Below are 16,040 nucleotides of genomic sequence, written 5' to 3' on the forward strand. Positions count from 1 at the left end.
GAAAGGCGGAAATCAGAGAAGACTTGGAAAAAACCTGAGAGGTTAATGTATAATGAATATGATATGTATTTTATTTTAAATTATTATATTGTGATTAATTAAAATTAATGAGATTTAACATTAAAGTTGTGATTGTTATTATGTTATAAAAATTGTATTTCATTTATATTGCCATTTGTTTAAAAAAAAAAAATGTTTATAACTTAATATTATGATTAGCAAAGTGGAAGGATGTCATGATAATATATATATTATTATTATTATATACGTTTATGTGACATTTGTAGGTTATGTTCAAACTAATACTAAATACTAATGTGCTTTTGATGCTTATTATGAGATTGACTCATGCTCCATATTATGCGATATTATAATAAATGTTTTCTTTATAAATTATATTTAGTATACTTAATATAATAATAACACCTAAGTTTAACCTGGCGCAGTGACAAGGATGAACTAGATTGATCAGATATTCAACAATAAAAACGATGGAATTGGAATTTAATAGACTCAAATGTTTTTTTTTTTAATAAAATGTTACTAACTTATAATAAATATTTTTATATATTTTTAAAACCGAAACTTATGCGGTACTAGGCCATATATAAATTAATAATCCTTAGCCATACTCAAATCTAATAAAATACTAATCTTTAACAAAAAAATCAAAGTATAATTATTATATAAAATCATATGTATGAATTATTTATATTTTTATATATTTTAAAACAAAACTTATGTAGTACCTAGCTTTAAATTATTAATACTTAGTTTTTCGACAAGAATAACTAATTAATTTTTAACTATAAATTTTTTTTTTCAAATAAAAATGATTGTCACTACGAATAATAATTACATTTTTTAACTATGAAAGAAGGAAAATATTATTTAAAAAGCTTTAAATATATTGTATTTTTTACTCACTAGTCTTGGTTATGTCATGCGCAACTACGTCCATCTTTGTATGAATATAATATTATATTGAATATCGACAAGTGTTGGTGAACCTTATTCGTGTTGTTCGTAATGTATGTCTAAATTGACTGATCTAGAGATGCGCATTTTGTCAGTTGCTCTAGTGTCGTTCCGATGACCGTCTTCGTCTATTGGTCAACACCAAAACAAAGCATTGGCAACGTCGCACCTAATTTCGTTCGCCTTAGAATAGTTAAAATCATGCTCTTTGTTATTCTGACACTGGCGACACTGCTTGCAATCTTGCTAATGTACCGTAAGCTCGTCCAATCAGAAAATTAAATTTTTATCAAGCCCCGCTCATCGATCAGTGTTCCGTACCGTACTGCCACGTTTTGATTATCGGCATGGCCATGAACATATTATTATTAAGGATTGGTGTGAATCGCTTATTGTCGCCAGTTCATTAATAACCCGCTAGGAGCGCTACGCATACGTTTATCCTAGAGTGCCTTAATAGCATGGATTAAGATATACAGGACTGGAAACGACATGGTTGGAGGGTGTGAGAGGTAAATCGCCCTTACTGTATACAATGAGCGGGGTACAAGGGCTTCGAGTTCTTGTCAACGCTTGCGCTATCTAGGTATCCTAAACAAGAGATTAATAAATCGGTATGCTAATCCATCTTAACTTACAAATTTCCCGCCTTTTTCATACTTCGTAATATATATAATTATACAATATTATAATATATTTTATACCTACCTAACATATTATAACATATTATAATTATAATTCATAATTTAATTGTGTCTATGTTTCTTTTTAACTCTGATGACTTGATGTTCAACTTTTTTAAGATAGGTTCATGCTGAATATTTTTTATAATTTTAATTTTATTCTGTTTATCTTAAAATACACACAATTATGATAAGGTGTTTTGTAATAAATTGTCTTTCACTTAATGAAAAAAATAAAAAAATTTCATTATTTACGTTACCAAAAACTCTCCAAATATTCGCAAAGAATGGATCAACGTTCTATCTGAAGTTAACGGTAAAGATATATTATCAACATTACGAGTTTGCGAGTTACATTTCAATCCATGTAATATATCTCGGACATATTCGTATTGCAGCAGTCCCAGTTCTAGAATCACTAGAGTCAACTGAAGCAGCAGAAACTAAGAAAGTATAACTTAAATACCTACTACTTATATAGTTATTAGTTGTGTACTTAAAAATATTTATTAAGTTTTCATGATTTTTGTTTAATTTTTTTAAAAAACAATATATAAATGTTATTATAATAGATTAGTATCAGTATTATATTATGTTTAATTAAACGCTTTAATTAACCATCAATAATTGTGTCAGAATTTTAATGTAACCAATGATATATAAAAAAAAAACAGCAGTTGTATATAAAAACTATTGATCTCAATAACTTTGTCATTATGATTATACCTTGGATACCTTAGATTGACTGATTTTCTTATTATGTTTTATTATTTATTTTGTAATGTACATTTTTAATAATATTTCATATTTCGATTATGCATTATTACTATCATAACTATGCAGTATACCTGTTGTTTGTTCCGATATTTATTATTCTATACAAGATTTGTTATTTGTTTTTCCTAAAGCATTTGTTATGTTTATAAATATGTTTTTTTCTTAGTAAATTAGAAATACATTTTTTATTTTTACTTAATACTTATCTTTATTTTGTTAACAAAATAATATGATGTTATGATGACTACTATAAAATACTTTTTATTAATAATACATTAAATTAGTTTGTTTTTTAATTTACTTGTGCTGTTATTTTAAATAATCCTGTGTTTTTATTTTTATAATATCATGTTTTCTGTAAAGACTGATCCACGCTATTACTTACCTATCTTTAAATATAAATTAATACCTAGTTTAGCAATGAAGTAAAATAAGGGGTATAATTTAATGCAAGGTCAAAGCAAATTAATATTATTTTAGTCATTCTTTCAACGTTATATTCTGTGCAATGGATTTCGATTTAATGGCAAATAAATTGTTAAATATAAATGAACAAATAAATGAAGTCGATTTAAGAAATAATTTCCAAAGGCGTATGATGCTTTCGCGTTGACGGATAAATTATTTATGAAAAATTTTCGGCTCTCAAAAGAAATAACGCGGTATTTGATTAATATATTAAAACCATTTATTGTAGTTGATACCCGATTGTCTTCTATTGATATCCAAACAAAAGTAAAGTAAAAATGTATAATTATTAATCTAGTTTATTGAACATTCAAATTTTTCAATTTAAGTTTACGATACCCACGTTGAGTACATGTGATTCAGAAAAAATAACTTAAAAATTTGTATGAGCATTAAACTAGATTTGATCCTTATTAGTTATTTTTATTTGAACTCTATAGGCTAATAAAAATCATTTTTTATTTAAGTTTTAGTAGCTTTAAATTTCTTTGCTACTGAGTCGTATCAAACGTCAGTTGGGAATAGTCGATTCATGAATTTGTCGCAGTCATCTGTGATGTGTAAAAGAAATAGTTGCTGCTTTGAACCAACCCGAAATTTTTAATACTTGAGTAAAATTTCCCAGTAATATTCAAGAGCTTGATGAAGTTAGCAACGAGTAGTATATGTTCAATTTAATTATTTTAAAATATACATTATAAAAGATTATGTTTGAAATAAATTTTGTTAAAACTGTAAAGGTTTTATAGAAAAACTGGATTTGCTGGAATTATAGGCTGCTTAGATTGTACCCACATAGCCATTGTTTCTTTTTCAAAAAATATGAATCTTGTTGAAAACCAATACCCTGAATATATATATGTCAACCGCAAGAACTATCATTCAATTAATGTTCAGCTAGTTAGTAGATTTACTTACTATTATAAAATTACAAGTAGATCATAAATTATGTTACCGAAATACCTGCACAAAGATCCACGTTTTAAATATAGGCATGTGATTCAAATCTAAAAGTGTAAAACGTAAACGCACTGTTTCCCGGAAACACTCATGATGTTCATATATGGAACAACAGTAATGTTTCAATAATGCTCAAAGAACCGCATAATCATAATTATAGTGACTACTTTTTATTAGGTAAATTTTATTTAAAAATACTACTTAACCATAATAATTTGTGTGCTCACTAAGAAGATACAGGCCTGAATATATGGTAATGGCCAATTGGACGATCAATTTTATATTGAATGAAATAAAAATAATCAAACTGCGAAAGTAGCAAAATGCAAATACTGTATTATCAGACGAAAATTTTAATTCAGAAATAAGTATTACAAATTTAATAACCTTGTTACGACCAATTTGGGATAAGAATTTGGAAAATTCTAAATTTAGAAAGACCCTTTTCAACCATATTAGTTTACCAATTTATTGATTGATAAGATGAGTTCATACTCATATCAATCATGAGAGTGCATTTTTGTAATAAATTATTCATGAATTGATATACAGTCGGTTAGTCGAACCTTTATTTAACAAATTTGATGGTTCTTTGAAAACAGTTCGTTAAATAAAAGTATTAATTTTCATTACTTAAAAAACTAATTTTTACTGTACGAAATTTATTAAAATATATTGTATGTATGTATAATAACTATTACACTGAATAAACTAAATTGAAAAAATAAGTACAAAACCGGCGACGAATAGTTGGCGACATTTGATTTTAAAGTACAGTGAAAACTCTTTATAACGAATTTGAAGGGACCAAGAGTTTTCGTAATAAAAAAGGTTTAAAAAAATAAATTTTTTTTTAGAAATTACGTCGATAATAAAATGAATATATTCGATATCGATAATAACGGTATTATTGCGATATTAAAAGTAGATAATAAAATAATGTAATTATTATTGTAAATTTCGGCATTTTTGCCGATTACTTTTATAATTTATAATACGATAACAGGTAAATTGTCTTATGAAACATAAAATCTCATCAAAAACACTCCGTGTAAAAACATCGCTAAATAAAAAAAATCACTTAAATTACAAAAGTTGTGATATCAAAAATTAGCTAAGTAATTTCATAAATTCATTAATTATAAGTATTTATAACTGTTTGTATTTAATATACCTTGTGTATTTATGTGGTGCAAATAATATTTTACTTAGCTTGGCTGCTACTAGAAGGATGTATTTAAATAGTTGTATTGTTCTATAGTTTAACAATAATAAAAATGATGCGAATATTTATGTAGAATTCGAGACATAGTGCATTTGGTTTCTTAGCTGTAGAGACATAAATATTAATGACTGTGCCAAGCTAAGTAAAATATTATATGCACCAAATAAATACACAAGGTACATTAAATACAAACAGTTCAATTTCTTATTATCTTAACATATTATATGATGCAATATCGATTTCCGTCCCGCGGGCCCCTCTGCCACCGCCCGAAGACGACACGGATCTATAAAGACGTGCACAGACACTATCACCATTTCCCCGTATCCGTGGTTCGGAGTGACCGGCCGTCAATGTATTAATTAGCCACCAATTGAAATATTCGATATAGCATATACAGGCCAAGTAATATTATATAATCATTAGGTAATGTCGTTGACGTATATTTTATCCGGTGCATGATATATGCCTAACGGCCTTTTTCTATTACACTTGTTTTTTTTACTCCACAGGACAACATGTTGAAGTAGTCAAAAAATCCATCAACGAGGGCGTCTCGGGGACAACGCTCAGAACATTGGATAAAACTTGATGATATTTTATATTATTATGTACGTTACGAAAAAAATACTTTGGTCGGTATTAATTATTGAATTACATACATATATATATTTATTTATTATTGGTGTGCTCAACGGCCTTATTTACTGTATATTACATTATTATATATGATTGTTGACTTGCTGTGCTCGACAGCACTAAGTATTGTGTTACATATATATATATATATTTATTACTGTGCTCAATGGGCAATGGCACTATATGTATTGTGCACAATTTATTACTAATGTAAATGTTGTGTTTAACGGCATTACCTTTATATAAATATATTTATTATTATTGGTATACGTGCCGGTAACCGATGATCGGAGTTGTGCCATATTATTCTGTCATATTACACATTTGTGATATTGTTATTATTATTATTTTTAGTGTGACCTTTACTTGGGGCGAAGTTTTTATGTCGTATGGCTTTTCTTGGTTATAACTTACGTATTATTCTTTTTTCACTTGTTAATATAAATATTACAAAAATAATCATCATCAAAACAATGCGTTTATTATTCTTTCTGCTTGTTTTTATTTTTTTTTCATCGTATATAGTATTATAAAATCCCACATGCTCCGGTTTCAAAATCTCGGCTGTGGGTTGGTGACCTAACCATTTTCGTCAATTTACGCTCCACACACCGAACCTGGGTACAAGATTGTGCGAGACGTTACAGAGGTATAATAGCATACGATCTGTGGGTACTCATGATGGATAATACTTGTGTACTTTATAAATAATAATAGTTTTTATATTTGTTAAAAAAAAGTAACATACAATTAATTCGTGAAGTGTGCATTTTTTTCGTTACATAGAAACGTTTTCGAATTAAAATGTGTCACGATTCTATAAAATATTTTGTTATATAGAAAGACTCGTTAAATAGTCGTTTGGCTGTATGTTTATTATGTAAGTACTTTAAGTGATTTAAGGTTTTTTGAATAGGTTTTTTTCGTTCCGTTTTAATGTTTTTTCTTACGGATGACCAATGAATAGGGATTTATAACAATGGAATCGGCTAACGAGATTTATTTTGTGATAATAATATTAGATTGGATTTTGTTGGTGTGTTGTATTGTGTTGTTTGCCTTTGACAGCGGTCCAATGGGCACTATTATTGCTTAAATTCCTTAAATTCTTTATAAAGGTACGGTTTCCCTGCAGCGTCCTTCAGACGGGACATTATGACGCCGTGCTGTTGCACTCTTTGAAGCTGTGTAGGGAAACCGTACCGTAATAGTATAATACGACGTATGGCATATGGACTTCGTTGTAAACTCGTAAGTTTAATACCCGTGTCAATGTGTCACTGTATAGGTACAATGTACATAATATATTATGGGGTGTGTAGATCTCAAGGAATCTCACCAAGCTATACATTTCTGAGACACTGGGTATAGTCTATTTTATTTATTATGATAAAATAACAAATGCAAATTTAATTATTTAGTAAAAAAAATATATTAACTAAATCTTAAAAGAAATTAACGAAAAATATATATGGTTTAGGTATATTTACTATAAAAACAAAAAAGGAGGGGCTTGCAGTGTCGACTGTCGAGTGTAGCTCAAGTCACTGTAATGTATGTACTAAATTTGAATTCAATGATATATTGTTTATCATTGTAGTTGTACTAAACAGTTTTTGAACGAAGACCGTCAGTCAATCTATAGCAGTTTTGGCCCTTGAGTAGTTTACCGAATACAATATTCGGAATATTTAATAATATAAGAATTAATTTTTTTAGGATATTGATTTGTCCTTTATATAATTTAAAACAAAATCACAATATGTATATTTTGTGTTAATGTCATAAAATAATAAAACCATTACCGGTATCGGTTCTTATGATTACTGATCAGTGATTGCAGATCGGCGATGCCGATTACAATAACAAGAATGCTTAAAGGCATCACAATACTAAAAACACATTTGCTTATATAAATATAATTTTATATAATATAAAACTATTATAGTCAATTTCGTAAAATTTGTTTTGCGTGGCAATACAACGCGAGTCGCGAACTCAATAATTTTACTAAATTATTATTTATAATATGTTTGCAACAATAAAATATATTAAATTTTAAATCACGCACCATCGTCTTAGTCCCATAATATATTTATGGTTATGATAAAAAAAATCTGAAATACTATTTTAGGTTATTAAAATCATTGTGTAAATCTAACTACTTTTACACGTAAAACATAGGCGGCTTCTTGGTAATGTACAGCTCTATGACAGGGGTCGGGAACCTATTCGTAGGAAAGAGCCATTTTTTCAAAAAATTACAAAACTTTGATATCCAGGGAGCCGCACAGGTTTGAACAACCTTTTTTTTTAATTGTAGTGTATAAATTATTACTTTATTAGTACATATACTAGAATAAAGATAGTATTATTATTTCATTGAGAAAATGGTAGGCAATAAAAACATAATAATACGTTCTCAACTTAGAAAATATAGAAAAACTTTATTTATCAATAAAATAACGCAGGTATAATATAATTTATATTTTACGGATCTCGATTGATAATTATCCAAAGAACCGCAGGTTCCCGACCTCTGCTCTATGACGTTACGCGGCTCTTCGACAACTTTCATTATCTCGTTAAATAATTATTTTTTTAAACGTTTTTCATTGTATTGACTATAATAATACACCGATAAACTTAAAATTAAAAAAAAAAATCAGTGTTGTTATGTCCTTTAATTGAAATTGGGTACACCCTCCAATACACGTCAATACCATTGCCTAAATACACGATTTCGAGTTTAAACGCGACTGCAACGTCGTTAAACGTTGTATTGTAGGTAAATTATAATATACAAGTCGTGACCTAGCCTAAACGTGGTTTACCTATAATTTTGGTTTTTATTGATTGGGTGTTCGATTCAAGCGCGTAAGTGGAGCGTAGCTATTATACGTCGAAGGAATGCGAGATCGCTTTCGGGTCGTCGCTACGTGAGCGTTCCGAAGAAACTGTTGGAAGTCGATCTTCAGGTTCGGGACGTGGAGCTCGCGACAATGTTGTCGGCGTAAAAATATGCAATATAATATGCATTGCAGTGGAAATACTCGTTCGTGACTATCAGCGTGATTGACTGTCGCTGCTGATCTAATAATAAAATATAAATTGTTCAAATAGGGCCGAGGCTATACATGGCGTATTCCGACGCGTTTTCCGTCGAATTTAAGATTCATTATCTTATAATATAGGAGTAGCTACTAGCTATACACAACGCGCGTAATATGCCGCGTATAGCCCCGGCCTAAGTGAGAAATTAAAATATCGTTGAATTTTATTTTATTATCAATGTATGTGCTTCGTCGACTCGTGTGTCCATATTAATGTGTTATATTAATAATAAAGCCAGTATTACTGAGTATTAGTTTATAAAATCAGTTTATTTTATACATTTTTGCTGAATTCCGTTTTAATTTTGACACTGTAACGGTTGAAAGCCGCCAATGCTCAGTCATTAGTACTCAGGTTAGTACAACTAAAATTAACAGTATTACTAGTTTTTTAATCTGTATGTAGTCAATAGTTTATTTGTTAAGAACATTTGTGAATATCTATAGTATTTGTTATGGAACTTTATTACATCGCAGGCATGCATGGCACCCTTTTTTTGGAATTATTATTTTATTTTTTGTCTTGTATGTTTTATTTTCAGGTTATACATGTTTTGCAGTATTGGGTAGTACCGTAACGAGAGTAACGCGTTACTTAATTTGTAATGCATAACGTAGTTTCATTAGAATTATTTCCAAGTAACAAAAATGTAATGGAAATTACTTTTGATAAGTAATTTCTATAATATAACTCGTTACAGTTTCAAATTATTTAACACCTATTCCAGTATTGTGAATTAAAAAAAAAAAACTTTTAAAATTATGTCTATAATGCGGATACCTCTGTATTAGGTATATCAATCTAATATTTATTATTTAATTTGATTCCTCTAAATATGTACCTACATCCTATATGGAACGTTTCCATGAATGTCTCGTTATTCCGCACAATCTACCAAAAGTACAAAGTTTCGAACGTTATGCACTTATGCATTATCTATGTATAGTGTATACTCTATTCCAATCAAGGAAGGTATTCGGCAGCAATACTAATCTTTATACAGCCGTTTAATGTTATCACTTTGATACGGGACAATACTGGTAACCATAGGTGGATATCGTTGGGGGGTTAGGGGGCTTAACCCCCTAAATATTTCATTAGACCCCCAAAAAATCCAAACTTTATTCGAAATGTTATTATTACCTACTATTCTTTGTTTTAGTAATTATCTATTAATTTTTTTGAAAATTGTAAAATAATATTTTACCAACAAATGCCGCTAATAAATGTTTATAAGCAAATTATTTTTGTATTAAATATATTTGGATTCCAGATAAATTACATCTGATAACATTTATTATCGTATACAGTATACTATAAATAATTGCATTTGTATAATAATACTGCTATATATAATCAAACAGAAAAAGAATGGTGCCAATGCCAAATACTTAAAAAAAATATATTGTCAATACATTTACTAGTGACTAAAAAAAAAAAAAAAATAATGTCATGTTGTATATCGAATTTAGTACTTGCACACATAGTTATTAAAAATAATATTATTTAATTTATTATTAATTATATCTATTTAAAATAGGTTAACAACATTTAAAATTGTTTAAAAAAGATTTAAATGTAAATTTTAATTAAGTTTTACATTCTTTTTTACACACACGCGACACAAGCGATACAGTAGCGTGATATTGGGCGACATTGGCATACGAAAATAATGGAATGCAGGGTATGCCGCTGCATAGTCTGCGGCTTTATGTGAGGGGCCCAAGTTTATCATATCCAAGCATTTTTGATAATATCTTCTATACTTTCTTAGTATAAAAAATATACAGTGTATTCACGCTAAGAGGTACCACGAAATATTTCAGTTGGATGACCTTGTATTGAAATGGGGTTTTCGGGGAAAGAAAAGGACTACCAAAATACATAATTTCAGATAAATTTTAAATTTTTAACCCTGTCGGTACGCACATACGCAATACAACTTACTTTTTTTTAAATGACAATACTATTTTTTTCCTACAGATTCGATTAGAGTATTTTTTTTTTAAACAGTTTTTGTATAAAAAGTTTTTTTATAACTACAAAATTGGTAAAGTTATAGTATGCTGAATTTTAAATTTACGAATAATTTGTTTCTGACAAAATTTAAACTAAATTCAACTTTATGTTACTTTAAAATCGAAATAATATTTCCGATATTATTGTTAAATGCCTGTTTATAGACAGATAAGATAAAATGAACAATATTTTTATCGTAATTTACTCTCATTTTTTCCCTTCATACCTACATCTGAAATAAATAAGTTAGCTAATTGAAGATAATGAAAATTATAAAAGTTTGCACACTTTGAATTTGAAATTAAAATGTATTTATTTGCAATAACAGTTCTATCTAATAAATTGTTTAAAGTTTCCACCTTGATGTTCCAAACATGATTCCAAACGTTTTAAAAATTCCCTTGATGTGCTAGCGTTTATTTGTTCTTCTCCTAAATTATTACAAGCCAGTCTAATTTTGTTTTTTAAATCTTGTATATTAATAGGTGGGTCCGCATATACAACATTTTTTAAATGCCCCCATAAAAAAAAATCCAATGGCGTCAAATCTGGAGATCTTGCCGGCCATGGAATTACTCTATAGGTACCAATCCATCGGTTGGGAAAAATTTCATTTAAATATTGTCGAACAATGATGGCGTTGTGTGCTGGTGCACCATCTTGTTGAAAATGCATATTTTACTCCGTGTGGCTAATGGAACATTTTCTAACAGTAATGGTAACTGATTAGCAAGAAAATCTAGATATCTTCTATCTGTAAGTGTTCCGTCATAAAAATAAGGACCTATAAGTTTTCCACCGATTAATCCACACCACACATTTATACCCCAAACTGTCTGAAAGTTAGTTTATCGAGACCAGTGTGGATTTGTATCGTCCCAAAATCTATTGTTTTGTTTATTCATTATTCCGTTGTTTGTAAATTTAGATTCATCACTCCACAAAATACGATTATAAAATAAATTGTCGATTTCAAATTGAACACTAAACCATGCCAAAAATTGTAATATACGTTCAGGATCCCCGATTCGTAAATGTTGGATAAACTCAGGTTTATACGCATGCATTTTGTATTTTTTCAAAATATTATGTACTGCCCCCACTGATATACCAATTTGTCGAGATACATGTCTTATTGATGAACGTGGATAAGTTCGTATGTAAGGCATTACCTGCAATTCAGTGTCTTCATCAAAATTATTTGGTCTAGGCTGCCGTTGTCTATTTTGATTATTAGGAAATTGACCGTTTTCATTTAATCCACGTAGAAGTCTATGGACATAATTGTGATGTGGGTGAAACCTATCTGGATACCGATCTGCGTACACCCGAGCTGCTTGTCGAGAACTACGATTACATTCGCCAAAAATTATAATAAGTTCTACTTTTTCACTGTTATTCATTTTAATAAATGTTTAAAAACACGACGTTGTGTGAATAGCAATTGTCACAAGACTAGTTTTGAAGTATTAATACAATTATTACTAGTCAGTGTCTCAGTGAAAATAATTTATCAACAATTATTTATAAAATAAATGTATAACGAACCGGATTTACTATCTTAATTATCAGCGAATGTCGCCAAGTTCTTTTTATTATCTTATCTGTCTAAAAATAGGCATTTAACAATATTTTTTTTTCTTTATTTGAGATAAACAATCTATATCCTATGGGTACAATAAGTTTATATGGTTAAAGTAATTTATAACATGATACGCTTGACGAGAGAAGTCATCCACTAATGACACTCAATATTGATTTTTTTTTTTTTTTTTATATAAAATTTAAGCAACTGATGCTCTGACTTTGGATTAGTTGATGGGAGGGGGGTGAGCAAGTAGGTCACGACACCATTTTCGTTTTAAACGTCTGGGTGGGTTTCCAGGAATCGAAAGGACTGCAAGATTACGTATTAGCGGGTTGCTATTAGAGGAAAAACGGTTGTGGAAGCGTTGGTAATGAGCTATAGTTTCTTCGCGTACCAATTTCATTTTTAAATCAGTGTGAATAGTGTGGTTTGAAAAGTAAGGAGGAGCATTTAAAAGTTTTCTAAGTGCTATGTTTTGAAAAGTTTGTATTTTATTTATGTTTGATTTTTTAGCATTACCCCATAACTGTATGCCATAGGTCCAGACTGGTGTGATTAAGGATTTATATATGAGCAGTTTTGTGTTGATATTAGTGAATTTGTTATTGTTATTAAATGTTTTAAGAAGGCGTAAACGAGAGTTTGAGTTTATTCGTTTAGACTTAATATGGTGGGCCCAGGTTAATCTACGATCTAGAGTTAAACCAAGATATTTAACTGTTTGAGAGTTTGGAATAGAGATACCATGGATGGAGACAGCTGGGCAGGGAGTAGGTCTAAGGGTAAAAGTACAATGCATGGATTTTGACTGGTTTATTTTCAACCGCCAATTGGTGTACCATTCTTCCATGAGGGAGAGGTGATTTTGAAGATGGCGGGAAGCAATAATCGAGTCATTATTTACTGAAAATATAGCTTTATCGTCGGCATAGTCGGCAACTAGCGTATTCGGGGAGGTTGGTTGATCAGAGGCGTAGATGTTGTAGAGCACAGGCGAAAGAATTCCACCTTGCGGAACGCCTGCCGATATTTTGGCTATACTAGAGAGGGTTTCACCGAAACGAGTACTGAAATATCTGTCAGAAAGATATGATTTAATATTTAGGAAGTATACAGGATGTAAAAATTTTTTCAATTTGAAAAGAAGCCCTTGGTGCCAGACCCTATCAAACGCTTGAGAGATATCAAGAAAAACGCAAGTGCAATATAATTTTTTTTCTAATGCGTAAGAAATTGCATCTACAACTCTATGAACTTGGTGGATTGTTGAGTGGGTAGATCGAAATCCAAACTGGGAGTTGGGAAGAATGGAATGTATAGTTAGGTCAGGCAGAATTCGTTTTAGTAAAAGTCTTTCGAGGATTTTAGCGAAAAAGGGTAACAGACTAATTGGTCGGTAAGAGGAGATGGAGTCGGGAGGTTTATTTGGCTTTGGAACAAGAATAATAATCGAGAATTTCCAGTGAGTAGAAAAATATGAGAGCCTGAGAACAGAGTTAAATAAATGTGGTGGGGTGGATGATCGCTTTTTTTGGCAGGCATCTGGCAACTTCAGCAGTAATATGATCAAACCCTGGAGACTTTGAGTGGGTATTTATCAATAGCATATTTAACTTCATTCGGAGTGAAGTGTTTGACTGGATGTGTTACTGGTAGTGGGGAGTTTAGAAACTCTTCCATAGAATTGATGTTATTAGAAGAGGCAATATCAGGGTGAGGCTGAAAAATTTCGGATAGATGGAGTTTGAACAGTTCGGCTTTACCTGTATCAGATATAGCAAAGCTACCATCGTTTTTTTTTTATTGGGACGTTTGGGGCTTTAGTTTTGCATGCATTTTTTGTAGCTTTCCAAAGACTACCATCATTTGAGAGATTAGTTAGAAAGCTTTTAAGAGATTTTGTTTTGAGTTTGGCTAACAATTTTTTTAGATGGTTGGCTAGTTTGTTGTATTTTTGCTTGTGAGAAGGTAGGCGGGTTCGTTGGTACAGGGCCCTAGACCTAAGTTTTTCAACAATGATTTCACGAATGTTGGTCTGGTATAGCAGGAGTTTTAGAAGGGTTGAGAGAAGTGACTGTAGATGACCAAGCAGCAGTTTGAATGAGGTTTGTGAGATTGTTAACAGCTAGATCCAGGTCGTCATAGGATTTTAATTTAATGTTTAATTTGATTTGTTGGTCGACAATGTCATGAAATTTGATTTTGTTAGTGGTGTGATTAAATAATTTCGGGGATTCCTGTCGAAGATTTGGCAGTGATGGCGTTATTGCTCGACGCCGAAGAAGAGGAAAATATTGACCGTGTGGTAGTCAAAAAACGATCTATATGGGTTCACGACATTTAAAAAAAAGAAAAGTAGAAGGAGAACATGCAACTTTGTGTAAAGAGTTGGAAGACTATGAAGACAAATTTCTTAAATATTTTCGAATGTCAAAGTACCAATTTAATATTCTACTTTTAAAACTTGAGAGTAATATTTCCAAACAAAATACACACTTTCGAGAAGCAATATCTCCAAAATAAACAATCTAAAATACATACATATTTATAAATGTATTAAAATAAATATTATAATTTATATAAATGTATTAATTACATATCATATTACGTATTTTTTTAGGTTCTTAGGAACAGGTGACTCTTACCAATCGATTGCTTTCAGTTTTAGATTGGGGCATTCAACAGTGCAGTCAATTGTATTGGAAGTATGCAGTGCAATAATCTTTAAATTAAAGGAGGAGTATCTTTCAATTCCCAGTGAAGAAGATTGAATGCGAATCGCTAAAGAATTTTGGGAAATTTGGAATTTCCACAATTGCATAGGCGTATTGGACGGAAAACATGTGGTTATCGAGGCACCTACTAATAGTGGATCACTCTACTTAAACTACAAAAAAACCTTCTCGATAGTATTACTTGCTCTTGTGGATGCTCAATATAAATTTTTAGCCGTCGATATAGGAGCATACGGAAAAAATAGTGACGGAGGAGTTCTCTCGAATTCAAATTTAGGAAAAGCTTTAAAAAAAAATAAATTAAATATTCCGAATGACCAATACCTTCCAGATGCTAATGAAAAATTGCCCCTAGTTATAATAGGAGACGAGGCTTTTCCGCTCAAAAAATATTTGTTAAGACTTTACCCAGGACCGCAAATGTATGAAGACCAGAAGAAAAAAAGCTTTAATGACCGTCTTTCAAGAGCACGTACAGTTGTTGAGGACGCTTTTGGTCAACTTACAGCAAAGTTTCGAATTTATTGTAGAAGACTGAATGCATTACTACGAAATGCTGATACCATAGTGATGACAACTTGTGTACTACACAATTTTATTAAAACAGGTGCCACCGAGGTTTATAGTAAAGAAATGTCATCAGGTTTGTCTTTACCTGGACATATTACACGATTACATCGACATAGGGAAAGTGCCCAAAAAGAAGCTTTTAAAAATCGTGATAAATTCAAAAATTTTCTGTGTTCACCAGCAGGAAAACTTCCTTGGGAATAGATAAAAATAATATAGAAACGCCTTTTTTAAAAACAATGTTTTGATTTATTCATTTTAATGTATACAATTAATTTCAAATG

The 16,040-nt window shown here is 30.3% G+C and overlaps 1 pseudogene; it reads left to right on the forward strand.

The window, feature by feature from the left end:
* Positions 1–2,946: 2,946 nt before the first annotated feature.
* On the forward strand, positions 2,947–4,036 carry LOC113560122 (annotated as a pseudogene).
* The last annotated feature ends 12,004 nt before the right edge of the window (positions 4,037–16,040 follow it).

The sequence above is a fragment of the Rhopalosiphum maidis genome, chromosome 3, assembly GCF_003676215.2.
Source record: "Rhopalosiphum maidis isolate BTI-1 chromosome 3, ASM367621v3, whole genome shotgun sequence".
NCBI classification, from domain to species: Eukaryota; Metazoa; Arthropoda; class Insecta; order Hemiptera; family Aphididae; genus Rhopalosiphum; species Rhopalosiphum maidis.